Source organism: Rutilus rutilus, assembly GCF_951802725.1.
Source record: "Rutilus rutilus genome assembly, chromosome: 18".
Classification (NCBI taxonomy): domain Eukaryota; kingdom Metazoa; phylum Chordata; class Actinopteri; order Cypriniformes; family Leuciscidae; genus Rutilus; species Rutilus rutilus.
In genome coordinates, this window is record NC_140231.1 from 32,550,747 (window position 1) to 32,564,719 (window position 13,973).

Genomic DNA, 13,973 nt, shown 5'->3' on the forward strand with positions numbered 1-13,973 from the left:
GATGTCACTCACTGTGCTCATGCTCCGTTAGTTTCCCTCCATTCTTGCTAAAAAGGAGCCACATCTGAAACTTCTTGATGGAGTTATATAAAAAAGGTTGATTTGAGGTAAAAAAATATATATACTTTTTTTTCTGATTATTCTGTTTTTTTTTTTCTGACTTTTTTATGCTGTTATTCTAATTTTCTGGGATTTTGATTTCGTGGGTTTCATAAGCTGTAAGCCATAATCATCAAAATTATAACAAATAAAGGCTTGAAATATCTCACTTTGCATGTAATGAGTCTATATAATATACTGTATTAGTTTCACCTGTTAAGTTGAATTCTTGAAATAAATCAACTTTTTGATGATATTCTAATTTTATGACCAGCACCTGTATATATATTTACTATCCAATAGCATTGCGAGGCTAAACAATAGGACCCATTGGCTATGGAAATGTAGTCTTAAAAAAAAAAAAAAAATTTGCAGATGTGTTTTTGGAAGAGCTAAAAGTGATGATGTCATTTTACAACCACAGGTCTTACAGGGTTAATAAGACTGTCTTAACCCGTGATGATTGAATATGAGTGTTATGTTTTGTTGTGTTGGGTATGTGGTTTTGCTGACTTTCTAAAATAAATTAGCAAATTAATTGATTGGTTTCCTAACAGTTTTAATTTTATTCTCCTTCCTTTAGAGTCCTTCAAATGTAGCTGGTGGTTTTTAATAAACTATCCAGAGTTTACTTATTGCCAGGATTAAATGCATGGCTGGTGCCCTAACAAATCAAAATAAATGTAAAAGTATAAATAAATGGTTGTTAATGGGCCACCATCGCTACAAACTTCAACCTTGAAGAAGCTGTGAATGTGTGTGCTATTCTTACAGATTGGTACTGGCACCCGAGGAAGCCACTCCCACAGCCATTCATGGGAATATTCCCCAGCATTTAAAAGCAGATAAAAACTGAAAAAATATCTACATTTTTGCTTAATTGTCACTAGGGGTGACCCAGAATAGTTGAAGATTCGATGCTTCGATAGGAGGAGCCTGATTCGACTACTATTCTCACAGTCGAAGCTTTGCAGAGGTGTTATGAAACGAGGATTATGCCATTTGGCTCAATGTCTGATTTCACATAGAACTACTGGTTTTCTGATTAATAAGTTACTTAACAGCCTATTATGATAATGCCTACTTATATAAAAATGTGAAAAGAAAGAAGCTTTGATTAAATAATTGTAACGTCAAAATCAATCCACCCCTGTGACAGATTTAAGTTTCACTTTCCACGACCTGTGACCGACAGAGAAGCATCTTGGCAGCATTTACATATTTAACAATGTCTGTGATGAAATAAATCTAAAGTGTGGATGCACACCATCAGAAAGGATATTATCCAAGGCTGGATTTAGCATCAGGAATACCATGATCGCACTTCTGCCGGCCAACGTTAACAAGTCCGTTTTCCTCGGGAGATTCTAAAACGCTTAAAATATCAAAGTCTGTACACAGTACACCCCTTATTAAAGGTGCTCTAAGCAATGTTAGGTGACGTCACTTCTTGTTGACGTTCAAAGTATTGTCAAACAAAACGGAGGCTAGCTCGACCCTCCCTCCTCCTCGTCCCTCCTCAAAATTCAAGAGAATATAATTATAACGTTAGTCGTTGTCTAGGACATCTCTCCTCTAGCTAACTTCCCTCTTCATGCTTCTCTCTCCTCCACCCCCCAACCCTCACCCCCAAATCATTCTTGTCGGTGATTGGCTGGAACACTGTTTGTTATGTGTCGTGGTCCAGGCTGGGCCAGTTTGTTTTTGTTGCCGTTTGTGGAGCCTGGGCTGTCTACAGAGACCGCGTTTTTTTTACAGTGTGTTCAGGGGACAGGCAGCTGGCGGATAGTGAGGAGATGTTTGCTGTAAGTGACAAAAAAAAATTTTGGCCTAAAAAATGTGTGACATCGCTTAGAGCATCTTTAAGAAACCATACCATGTGCAGATAAGAAGATGAACCCAGAATATGAACGCAACACACTTCTCTAGAAAGCCACGTTAAGTGTTTTCTTTATAATAACGGTTTTCTATGTGAGGAAAACGCTTAACGTGTACTTAAACCTGTTGCGTTCACATTCTGGGCTCATCTGCTTTTCTGTAGGCTATATATTATGCTTAATTAATAAGGTGTGTATAGAATTTGCATTTATTGTTGTCTCGTGCAGTTAAAAAGACAAAGTTGATATTTATGGCTTGTGTTTTGAACATGTTCCCCTGCACTTTAGACATTTTGCACACATTTGTTCTGCACTTTGTGACTTCTGACTTATTTCGTTTTTTTTTTTTTTATTATTAGAAAGGTATATTCTGTTCTAATTTTATTCTGTAAATTAATTAGATTTTTTTCCCGGTGCGTTGATGTTAGAGCGTGCTCGCACTGGCAATTTAGCCGATTAAATTGAATTTGCAGACATGTCCAAACATCCTGTCTGCATTTTGGGCTTTCTACAGTTATTAAAGGAACACTCCACCGTTTTTTGAAATAGGGCTTATTCACTTTCTTTCCTACATTTAGATAGGTGGGCAAATGCATTTTTGTCTCAGTGCATGCATTGTTTTAGTTTGACAGGGTCGGCGCTAGCTTAGCTTAGCATAATGAATGGAATCCTTTGTTGCCAGCTAGCATGTCCTGAGTAAAAGTGATATAAAAAATAAAAATAAACCACCTAATTACTTCTTGTGGCCTGCGTATTCACAACAAGTACAAATAGTGATGCAGATTAACACTAGGCGATTTCCTAGGCAGATATTGACTTATATATTAAGGACTATATTAGGGGGAAGGACAGGCGAAGCACTGCTACTTGGGCGTGATATCTCTGCGCCCAAGTAGCAGTGCTTCGCCTGTGCTTCCCCCTAATATAGTCCCAAGTCAATATCTGCATAGGAAATCACCTAGTGTTAATCTGCATCAATATTTGTACTTGTTGTGAATACGCAGGCCACAAGAAGTAATTAGGTGGTTTATTTTTATTTTTTATATCACTTTTACTCAGGACATGCTAGCTGGCAACAAAGGATTCCATTCATTATGCTAAGCTAAGCTAGCGCCGACCCTGTCAAACTAAAACAATGCATGCACTGAGACAAAAATGCATTTGCCCACCTATCTAAATGTAGGAAAGAAGGTGAATAAGCCCTATTTCAAAAAATGGTGGAGTGTTCCTTTAATGTTAATCCTAGATCCTAAAAGGTTTTTTTTTTTTTTTTTTTATAATGTTTTGCAGTGGATGATGTCATCAGCTCATTAACTAAAATAAATAATCATAAAACAGTCCTACAGTGTTGTATTAAGCTGTAAATACATAAAATTTGGTTCTGAATGTCTATATTTGTGTAGTAAAATATATGTTTTGTTCTGTGGTGGGTATTTAAGGGAAACTGTCAGAACAGTCATTGTGATTCTGTAACCAGAAAACGCTCATGCAGTGCTGTGAAGTTTCTTGAGAACTCACTGTGTCTCTACTGTCAGGTATGAATTTCTCTGTATTTTCACATTTGTATTAAAAATTGTGTTAAACACATTGTGCTCATAGTTTGTGCTACTACACTAGTTGAGTTTATTCTTTAAAACACATACTGCTTATAGGTTATAGGTTAAAGGTTTTAGATGTTATCCTGGTGAAACAAAAAAAAAGCTATACTTGCCAGTGTAATTAAAAGTGTGTAAATGATTAGTTAACTTGAAGTGTGCCGTTTTGAAACAGCTAATTTTGTACTAAGTATATTATAGTTGTAATTAAATTATAGTAAAGCATACATTTGATGTGTTTTTAGTGTACTTTTGTGTGCTAAATTGGAACAACTTCAAGTATATTTAAAAAAATGTCTGTGTATGGACTAATTACATGCTTGATTAGTGATATTAAAGTGTACTTTCTTTGTGTTACAAGTACATTACAAATTCATTGCGAGTGTCTTCGAAACATACAAACAATATATCATAAGTGTATTATATTTGAGTAAAAAGGTAATCCTCAGTAATACCTTTGGCTTATTCCAAATACTACAAATTGCACACTTTGTGTTCAATAACAAATGCACATTACTGAACAAATATTACTTAGCTATACTTTGTACAATATAGTATTGTATACTATAATATATTTTAAAAATTATACTTTCAATGCATTGTTACAAAGATAATTTTCAGCACACAGTTAAAAATATACCTAAAATATATCTTTAAGTAAAGTGCAAATAATTACACTTCTTACAATTTAGAATTTTCACTTCAAGTATATATTTAGAAAATATACTAAAGTACAATTATTTTTAAGTGTGTTAAAAGTTGTTGTGTTAAAATAGGTAAAAGCATGATACTAATATACTTTTAATATATTTAAAGAGAGTAAAAAAAAAAAAAGTTAGTATATTTGCAATGTAGGCTACTATTGATAAAGGGAATATATTTCATAATAAAGTATACTTTTTTTTCTAGATTGTGTGTCTTGTGTAAGATTGGAATGACTGTAACACTGGGATTGTTCGGCAATTTGAAAGTTACGTGTGTGAATATGTTGAATTTATTTGTCTTGTATGTGGAACACTGCTATTTCCCATATAGCTGCAGTAAAACCATGTACAGGAGCACATAATTATGTGATTCACAATTGCATTTTTTTTTTTTTTTTTTTTTGGCTTCTAATTGTGTAATTGGTATGATACATTTTGATGATTCTTTCATTTGTAGTGATTTTTGATCATCTGCTAAATGAGCAACAACGACCACAATTCACTCCTTCAGTCAGTGAAGCTCCCACAGCCGTTCATGAGAGTTTAAATGCTTGGGAATATTCCCATCTTCCCACAGGAGAAGAAGAAGCAAGCAGGAGGAATTACTCCAGGAGAAACTGCTGATAAACTATTGTAAAGATGGAGATTGAGAAAGAACCCTGCAGAATAAAAGATTAAGATACAGAGGAACAAATAGGTTGGTGTTTTCCTTCATTAATATGGTTTCCGCCAGTAGAGGCGCTCGAGCAACCGAAGCAATGACACACATCCGAGTCTAGGAGAAGAAGAGAAGTGAGCGAGGGAAGGGAACATAAACATGAGAAGTGGAACACAGCCGTTCATTCTGCTCTAAATCTGCTGTTTTTCATACTGTGAGTACATTCATTTTATCATTTATTAGGAGAAATTTAAATCCAAACGAGTAAACGAGTCTGTTCATTTAGTGAATCACTCAGAAATGAATAGAAATTAACCGACTGATGTTGTTCATTACGCTCGTAAAACGTAAACTCGTTACTGACTGTTTTTTCACATTACAATTTGTGAAGATTATGTATTGTCTTCATTTTATAAAAAAAAAAATGTAAAAAAAAAAAGATTTAGGGGTTGTGTTGATTCTAAACAATAAGGGTTCTTCATTGGAGTTTAAATACTGGGGAATATTCCCATCTTCTCACAGGAGAAAAAGAAGCAAGCAGGAGGAATTAACTTACTCCAGGAGAAACTACTGACATACTATTGTAAAGATGGAGATTAAGGAAGAACCCTGCAGAATAAAAGATGAAGATACAGAGGAACAAATAGGTTGGTGTTTTCCTTCATTCTCTTTAATGACTGACGAGGAACATTAAGATGAAAACTGACATATTACTTTGAGACCCAGGCACAAACTTTTCCTCTGTAGAGAACATTACATTTTATTGAATTTCTTTGAGAACATGCAATGCAGATTAATTGTCACTGCACAACTTGCACTTAATTTTCTTTTTCATGATAGCAAGTGATTACTGTCAAAATAAAATAAATAACCCAACATAAAACTGCTGCATTATTAATATCATCAATGATATTGAACAAGAAATAGCCTATCTAAAGGGAATATGACTGTCTCAAATAACCCAATAATAGTCAGTAATGTCGGGCATTGCATTTTAGCTGAAACTGAAGAGTGAATGAATACTGGTAAATAAACTCAAAATATACAAAATATATAAAGAATTTTCATTCAGAATATGTTTTGTTTTATGTAATATTGCAATGGATTGTTAGCCAGGCTAACATCAGACCTCGTCTCATTGAGACGTGGTCTGGGAACCACATGTTCATTTTCTCGTATTTGAGGCGTGGTTTACGAATGCACTACGAATGTCTTATCAAATGCGCCTGTACGTAGCTCATAGCCAATCGTTTCAATTATACCAGATGACGTATGTAGAGCGACAGAAATTCGACGAGGAAGAAGTCGATGGGTCAAAGATTTATGTGTACACGATGGCGTTCAGCGAATATTGCCGTTTGTGCAAGACAAGCATGAGGGTAGAAGGTACAGATATAGATATAAACAAACTGCTTCGGTGTGTCGCATAGACGTCAATTATTTTCAGCTTGTTTTGTCCTAGTTGCTATAAATTTCCTGTATAATCCATTCTTCTTTCTACACGCCTTCTCTAGTCCCTTTGTAATCCATAGTTTGTCATCATTTTTGCACTTCCTTACAAACTTCTTGGAAAAAAAATATGTTTTTCATATTTTTCAATCAGTATGGTTAAAAAAGCATAATAGGCTCTATTAGGATCTTAATTTACATAAACCTTACTCCAGTTTTGTTTCTTTAAATCCTACCCAAGGGCAGCAATGGCTTCTGGTGTTCTATGTCGAATCATTTTATAATTGCTTGTTCTAATTTCATTCGGCTTTGTAAATAATCTTTGAAAGATCGCAAAAACTGGAAGATGATCAGTCATATCATTTATAAATAATATGATCCGTGCACTAGTTCTTAAAGTGAAAATTAAAATAACTTTAATTTTAAGGAATCAGGATTAGTAGCCTATGTTTTTAATTTAGTCAGGAGACCCAGTGTTATTTATTTTACAGTTGATTACTTTATTCAATTTCTGTAATATTTTTGATGTTAGACCTATACAAAAACTTCTCTTTATTTCTCTTTATTGGTATCTTGATTCTATTGTATTTATTTGTGCTACTTTTTTCAAATTAATTCAAAGAAAAATTTAAATCAAGCTTCGTTGTGTAAATTCTTGACAACAAAATTACCCCATTGTAAAAATTAGCAAACATTTAGTGAGATAAATGTAATTTTAACAAATTGTCTAATGCTGCGTTCACACCAAACGTAAAAAGCGTGTCAAATTCGTGTCTATCGTGTCTAGTTGGACGCTTGAGCATTTTGAATCCATTCGCGCATCCTAATCGCGTGTAAAGCAAGCGTTTGAAGCAAAATTGACGCGCGTCCGAGGCAAAATCCGCTTCTTGTGGGAGGGGCAAGTGCTAGGCGGTTATCTGTTTGCAAGATGGCTGATGTTGATTGAGCATTCATCGAGAGATCACCGCTTGTATTTGCTCTGGAGAGCAGAACAGCGGTGTAGGGGTCATCGTCGCCGTACTTGGGTCCACCAAACCCTTGATACGTGGCGTACCCAGTTTGGTGAGTTTCACCACTTGCTCCAGGAGCTGCGCCTGGATGACGGCCACTTTCAGCGGTACTTACGCCTGTCTCGCGCCCAGTTTGATGACCTGTTGTCCCGCATCGGAGCTATCACCCTCGCCCTCACCCACCTAATCTGTAATTTATTTTTGTTTTGATGATAAATGGAGCCAGCCTCCAAAAGTAATTAACCTGTCCTGTGATTTTTCACACAACACTGTCCAGACACAAACTATGTTCTTATACACTAAAGTATGTTGGTTGTCTTTACATTAGAATAATAATGTTTCATTTAGATAAATAGCATTCAATACAAAATGAATATGTCTCATATATTGAAATCAAGTTTTTATGTGATAAAAGATTTGCTTTGTTTTTACTTCACCACGTGACAGCAGCAAGCAGGCTCCTGATTGGTTAACGCGGCGCGAACAGACGCCAAAATTCAGATTTTTCAACTCGGGTGTCAGACACGAATTCGCGTCAAACGCGTGAATGCACAAAAAGCACCAAATAAAATCACTTGCGCCAGACGCTCAATTTGCCTCATTCGCGCGGCAGAACCTCCAGACGCGTCTTTACATTGACTTAACATGGAAACCACTTGCGCCAGACGCTCTATTCGCGTTTGGTGTGAACGCAGCATAATGATTGATGTAAATTTATAGCCTGGATGTCAGCCGAACTTAGCCCACAACATTTTAGGTCGGGAAGTTCGGTCGGGACTTGATCCGTTGTGGAGCAACTATGCTCGAACCAGAGCTGTTCAGACCAATCAATTTGTCAGGGCGGGCTTTATACGATGATGGACAGATGATCAACAGTAACGTAATCATCCACGTCACCAAAGAGCGCTTGAGTTGAATTCGTTTACAACAAAGATGGCTGCCGCTGGAGAATTGAGATGTGTAGATTCCGCCATCGCGTCTGTTATAGAAGATATGTGCATTAATATTAAGAGAGGAAGAGAGAACCGCGATCATTTGTCAATCAGAAAGGTGAATGAAGAACATGCGTCACTTACTCCGTTGCTCTGATTGGTTGTAGGTCTATCCATTTGAGTGCAGAGGCATTTTCTTTCCTGGTTCGGTTGAAACACGCCCCATAATCACAGCCCAGTGGAGCAGTATCAGACTCATATTCTGACTAGAATCTGAGTATGACGACGTCAGGCTAGTAAATTTGTTAATTTACAAAAACAGTAACATCTGTAAAAATGTTAATAACCTAATTTTAATACGGTAAAAATGTTCAATATTCTTAGTATTCTTAAATATTTTCATTAAATTAACTATTGGTCTTCCATAATATCATACATTTATATCACGATAACCACAGATAAAACCATGCATATAGCACCTCAATACCATGGTAAAATGCGCCCGTGAACATGTGGGGCCGTGCGCATTTTAGTTTTGCTTTCAAATGAGCGCCAATTTGGGGGCGGACTGCTTGAATATAAGACATACTTACAAGTTGTGATCCACATACAAAAGATTGTCCTGACGAAGTTGGAACTGCTCAGGAGAAGCTTTTGTGCGTATAGCCTGCATTGTACTCCTGGAAGCTGTTCTCCGTAAAATGTGCAGCACAAAGATCATCAGCCTTAGGAAGGTTAAACAAATTAGTTTTTGGAAACGGGGTGAAAAAAACCAGCGTCTCTTTGACATAGCGACAACACGGTCTTCTCTAATGCTGCTTAACCAACCCGTATTCCGTCGGCGTGGATTATTTAAATGAGGAACATTATGACTTCACAAAGCCTGGTAAAAACGCGTTCTAGTCCAGACTAGTTCTAGTTTGTTGTAGGTCTTGGAAAGTGAATTTTGTTTGATCCCGTTGGATTGGACTTTGAGCTTTGTACCCTTGCAAAAATTTTTAACACTTACCAAAGTTGAAAAAGTGAAAAAGCATAATAGAATCCCTTTAATAACAGAGTCCTGGTGTCATCTAAAGAGGACATATAATAAAATATGAATAAAATATATATATTTTTAAAAACCTGGATTCTCCAAACAGTGTAATGACATAAACTAAAGTTAAAGTTCTGGTTCTCAGGAGGATATAACAATACATCTAAAACTAGATACTAGAAGACTCAGTAGTAAACTAGATTTGTGCTAAATTTAGAATGAACTTTATTTCTGTGTTTCTCATTTGTCCTTCTTTAATATAATCTTGGGAATTTGATATGTTGATTTTAGACCCGATGGAAGTGAATGAAGACAAACAATATCTGTTTCAAAAAACTCATGTAAAAAATGAAGATGGAAAACTGATGTGTAAAAATGAAGACAATCAACAGCTGTTTCCAAAACCTCATCATTTCAAAAATGAAGATGAAAATGCAGTCGTTTCAAAGACTGAAGAGGATTTCACACAAAAACAAGCTGGAAATTCTGGAGTCAAAGGATTTTTTACCTGTTCTGAGTGTGGAAAGAGTTACATGCATAAACCAGACCTTAAGAGACACATGAGAATTCACTCTGGAGAAAAACTATTCACCTGCACTGACTGTGGAAAGAGTTTCATTTGTAAAGGACACCTAAATGTGCACATGAGAATTCACACAGGAGAAAATCTGTTCACATGCTCTCAGTGTGGAAAGAGTTTCATTCATAAAAGACACCTAAATGTGCACATGAGAATTCACACAGGAGAAAAACCGTTCACATGCTCTCAGTGTGGAAAGAGTTTCACTTACAAAAGCGTTCTCAACAATCATCTGCTCTCTCACTCTGGATTGAGATCATTCAACTGTGATCAGTGTGATAAAACATTTGTTTTGGCATCAGGCTTAAGAGCACATCTTAAAGTTCATGCTGGTGTGAGACCTCACGTTTGTTCTTTTTGTGGGAAGAGTTTTTCTGAACTGCACATTTTAAAACAGCATGAGAGTATTCATACTGGTGTGAGACCTCATTGTTGCATTGACTGTGGGAAGACCTTTATTAAATCCAGTGCCTTAAAATCCCACCAGAGAGTTCATACTGGAGAGAAACCGTACAAGTGCTCACACTGTGGAAAGAGTTTCTCTTGCTCAAAATCCTTGAAAGATCATGGTAGAATGCATACTGGAGAGAAACCTTACAAGTGCTCACACTGTGGAAAGAGTTTTGCTTGGTCAGGAAACCTGAAAGATCATGAGAGAATTCATACTGGAGAGAAACCGCACCAGTGCTCTACATGTGGGAAGAGTTTCATCCAAATATCTAATCTATGGACTCATAAGAAAAAACATTGCCCAATCTTATTTAATGTGCAAAGTTCATGTTCAGATCCATCAATCGCAAATAATACACTTACAAGTAAATAATTTGGCATTCATATTAAGCAAAAGCTGGATAATTTGCTAAAATTTGTAGTGAAGTGTGATTGTTTGACCTCTTGGCTGCCTGGCTGGGTTGGTGATGATGGTTGCTGTGTAAGGGCTGGTGGTGACCTGGTGACTGGTGGCAGGCACAGGTGAGGCTGCCTGTGTTACACTGGGCCCTGGTAGCTGTGCATCCTTTCTGAAAAAAAAAAAAACACAAAAACAAATAGGTTAGGACTTGCATTATCAATTTGGCCAAAACATATCGATTCATCACTACAAGAGATAATGTTATTCAAATTGTGAATTGAGGTGAATAAATATTACATTAGTTATCAAAAGGAGACCAGCAAGAACAGCCTACATGCCTACACCGTTACTATTTGCGTACCCCAGTTTTACACAAGAAAATAACTTTTACATAAAGTAAACACTTTGCTAAAGGTGCAGTCAATTTGTCAAAGTTCAGATAGCTGCTACACAAAGCAGCACAGCACAGCTTATTTTAGCCAAGACGGTCACAGTCTAGCACAAAGTGCACCATGCGAACAATGTTTTTATAAAATAAATACGCTTACCCGTCTTCAACTGGATCTCTTCTGTGATCATAATCCTCATCTTCATCAGAAGAAAATATATCAGGCTCAGAAACTCGCCTTTCATCCTCGTCGCTGCTCTCCAAAACCGCCGCAAGTCCTAGGCTTTCCTCTTCTTTATATATGTTGTTGCCATGTTTTTTTCGTGGACTTTTTCTTTCGCAGACTTTTTTACTCTTTCTCTCTCCATGTCAGCTTGGTATTTTCCTCACCGTGAGGAGATGGGAGGGTACTTAGGGATTTCAACCACATCTATTGGTTGGTTTCACACAAAATGCAGACAGGCAAGCTAGCCCACCAATCACGCAAGGTGAACTGTCATCTTGTCTTCCCTCTTGCTCTCTGTATGAGTCACGTACGATCTCGCGAGAATAAGGACATTGAAGCTGAGAATCTATCGATTACGGCAAAATCAGAACCATTTATGTGTGCTGCACAATCGCGGAGATATTAATAGAAACATTTAGTAAACATCGAGTTGACGCGCCTGCGCGTCATCCGACCTCAGGGGGTTAAGAAGGGATGTTTCTCATTTCTTTCTGCAGTTTTATAATACATATATGACACATTTGTGTAAAAGTGGCAACAATAGTCTATTAAAACAATACATATTTCAAACAACTTGTTATAGGATGACTTCTCAGTCCTGTGTTTCTTGGGAATATCCCGGACGAGCCCCCAAACTTTAGGTAGATTATCCGTAGCCTCAGTGTTCTCAGTCATTAGTTAGAGTTTACCATATACGGCATTTCAAGAAATATAGAAACAAGAAATGTATTTGCGCAAATCTGTGTGCTTATCTTCAACTTCTGGTTGTGTGTCCAAGGACTACTACTTGTTTTGTCTAGGTGTGTCCATGATGTGCACATAACATAACAGGAAGAAGTTACACAAATGCAGTCTTACACTAAAATAGTCAAAAAGGAAGCCTAAGAAATAAGAACATTTTTTAACATGAAAATTTAGTTGTTTTCATTTTATGTAATGAACAAATGACACCTGGTAAACAGAGTTCATATCCAATGCAAGAGCAACATAAAAATGAGCTTGGGAGTTGAATTGTTTCTAAACAGATGTTTGAGCAATACATTTAAAGCTGGATAATTGAGAGTGATTGTAAGTGTGATGATCATCTGGTAAATGAGCAACAACGACCTCAATTCACTCCTTCAGTCAGTGAAGCTCCCACAGCCGTTCATGAGAGTTTAAATGCTGGGGAATATTCCCATCTTCCCACAGGAGAAGAAGCAAGCAGGAGGAATCACTCCAGGAGAAACTACGGACATACTATTGTTATGAAGGAGTTTGAGGAGGAACCCTACAGATTAAAAGATGAAGATGCAGAGGAACAAATAGGTTGTTGAAAGATGAAAACTGAAAATGTAAGGCTCCTTGGATTTCTTTTCATTTCTAATTTTAAATTCCTGATGGAAGTGAATGAAGACAAAAGGCATCCGTTTCAAAAGAAGATAACTAAAGATGGGAACACAGTCTTTTCACGGACTGAAAAGAATTTCACCCAAAAACAAGCTGGAAAAACTGAAGACAAAGGATCTTTTACCTGCTCTGAGTGAGTTTCACTCAGAAAAGCTCTCTCAACAAGCAATTCCACTTTCACTCTGTGAGATCATTCAGCTGTGATCAGTGTGATAAAACATTTGTTGTGGAATCAATCTTAAAGATGGCACCTTAAAATTCATATTGGTTTTTCACTACTGCACACTTTAAAAGAGCATGAGCATATTCATACTTGTGTGAGACCTTATATGTGCTTTGACTGTGGGAAGACCTTCACTTTATACAGTGCCTTAAAAACAACACCAGAGGATTCATACTGGAGAGAAACCGTACAAGTGATCTTCATGTGTGAAGAGTTTCAACCAATTATCTAATTTAAAAAAACATAAGAAAAACCATTGCCCGAAGGTGTCTAAGTGATCAAAATTCAGATCCATCACTTGTAAATAATTTTATATTCAGAATTAGCAAACAATGGAATTAGATTGTGAAATTTGATTGTTTTACAAGGGGAACATTTGAAGAAGATGTTTTTTTATTGCATTCTAAGTGTTGCATGTTTTCTTCTTACAACACCGTATTGGTCCTCTGTTGTGCTAGTGTGCTACACATGTGCAGTAAACACTGAGTGTTACCTGTATACAAGATGAACTGAACAGTAAAGCAACAATGTGGAAACACTTGTGTCAGTGTCACCGCTCAAGCAGTGCATGGTCATCTCATACAGATGTACAAGAATAACCCCTCTTTCACACCGCAAGCGTGAGCGGCGCGCGAGCGGCGCATCCGCGCAACTACATCATCACTGCAGCAGCAGACTCCCGCGAGTATTCACACTGGAAGCGTAGTGCAGCGGCTGCAAACCGTGTTTGGCAGACAATATAACCATTTCAAACAATGGGTCAGTTCTTTCAACATTTTTGTTTTTATAATAATACACCTTACTTTCACCCAAAACGAATAATTAAAAAGTTTAAATGGGTAAATACATATTTGTTATAATTAATTTTCTTTTCTGGCATAATTGTTAAAACACTAGACTTTGGCATTGTTGTTAAAACTCTTGACATGCTTATTCTGTGCATTTTGAGCACGTTTTGTG

General features: G+C 36.7%; 1 protein-coding gene and 1 long non-coding RNA gene across 2 annotated transcripts in view; both read left to right on the forward strand.

The window, feature by feature from the left end:
• Positions 1-13,973, forward strand: part of LOC311277848 (uncharacterized protein) — a 250,745-nt gene that overhangs the window by 22,756 nt on the left and 214,016 nt on the right. The window lies entirely within an intron of this gene.
• LOC311277873 lies at positions 5,055-13,546 on the forward strand. Its single transcript, XR_014625337.1, has 3 exons — positions 5,055-5,147; positions 5,456-5,580; positions 9,649-13,546. It is a non-coding gene; the product is annotated as an uncharacterized lncRNA (long non-coding RNA).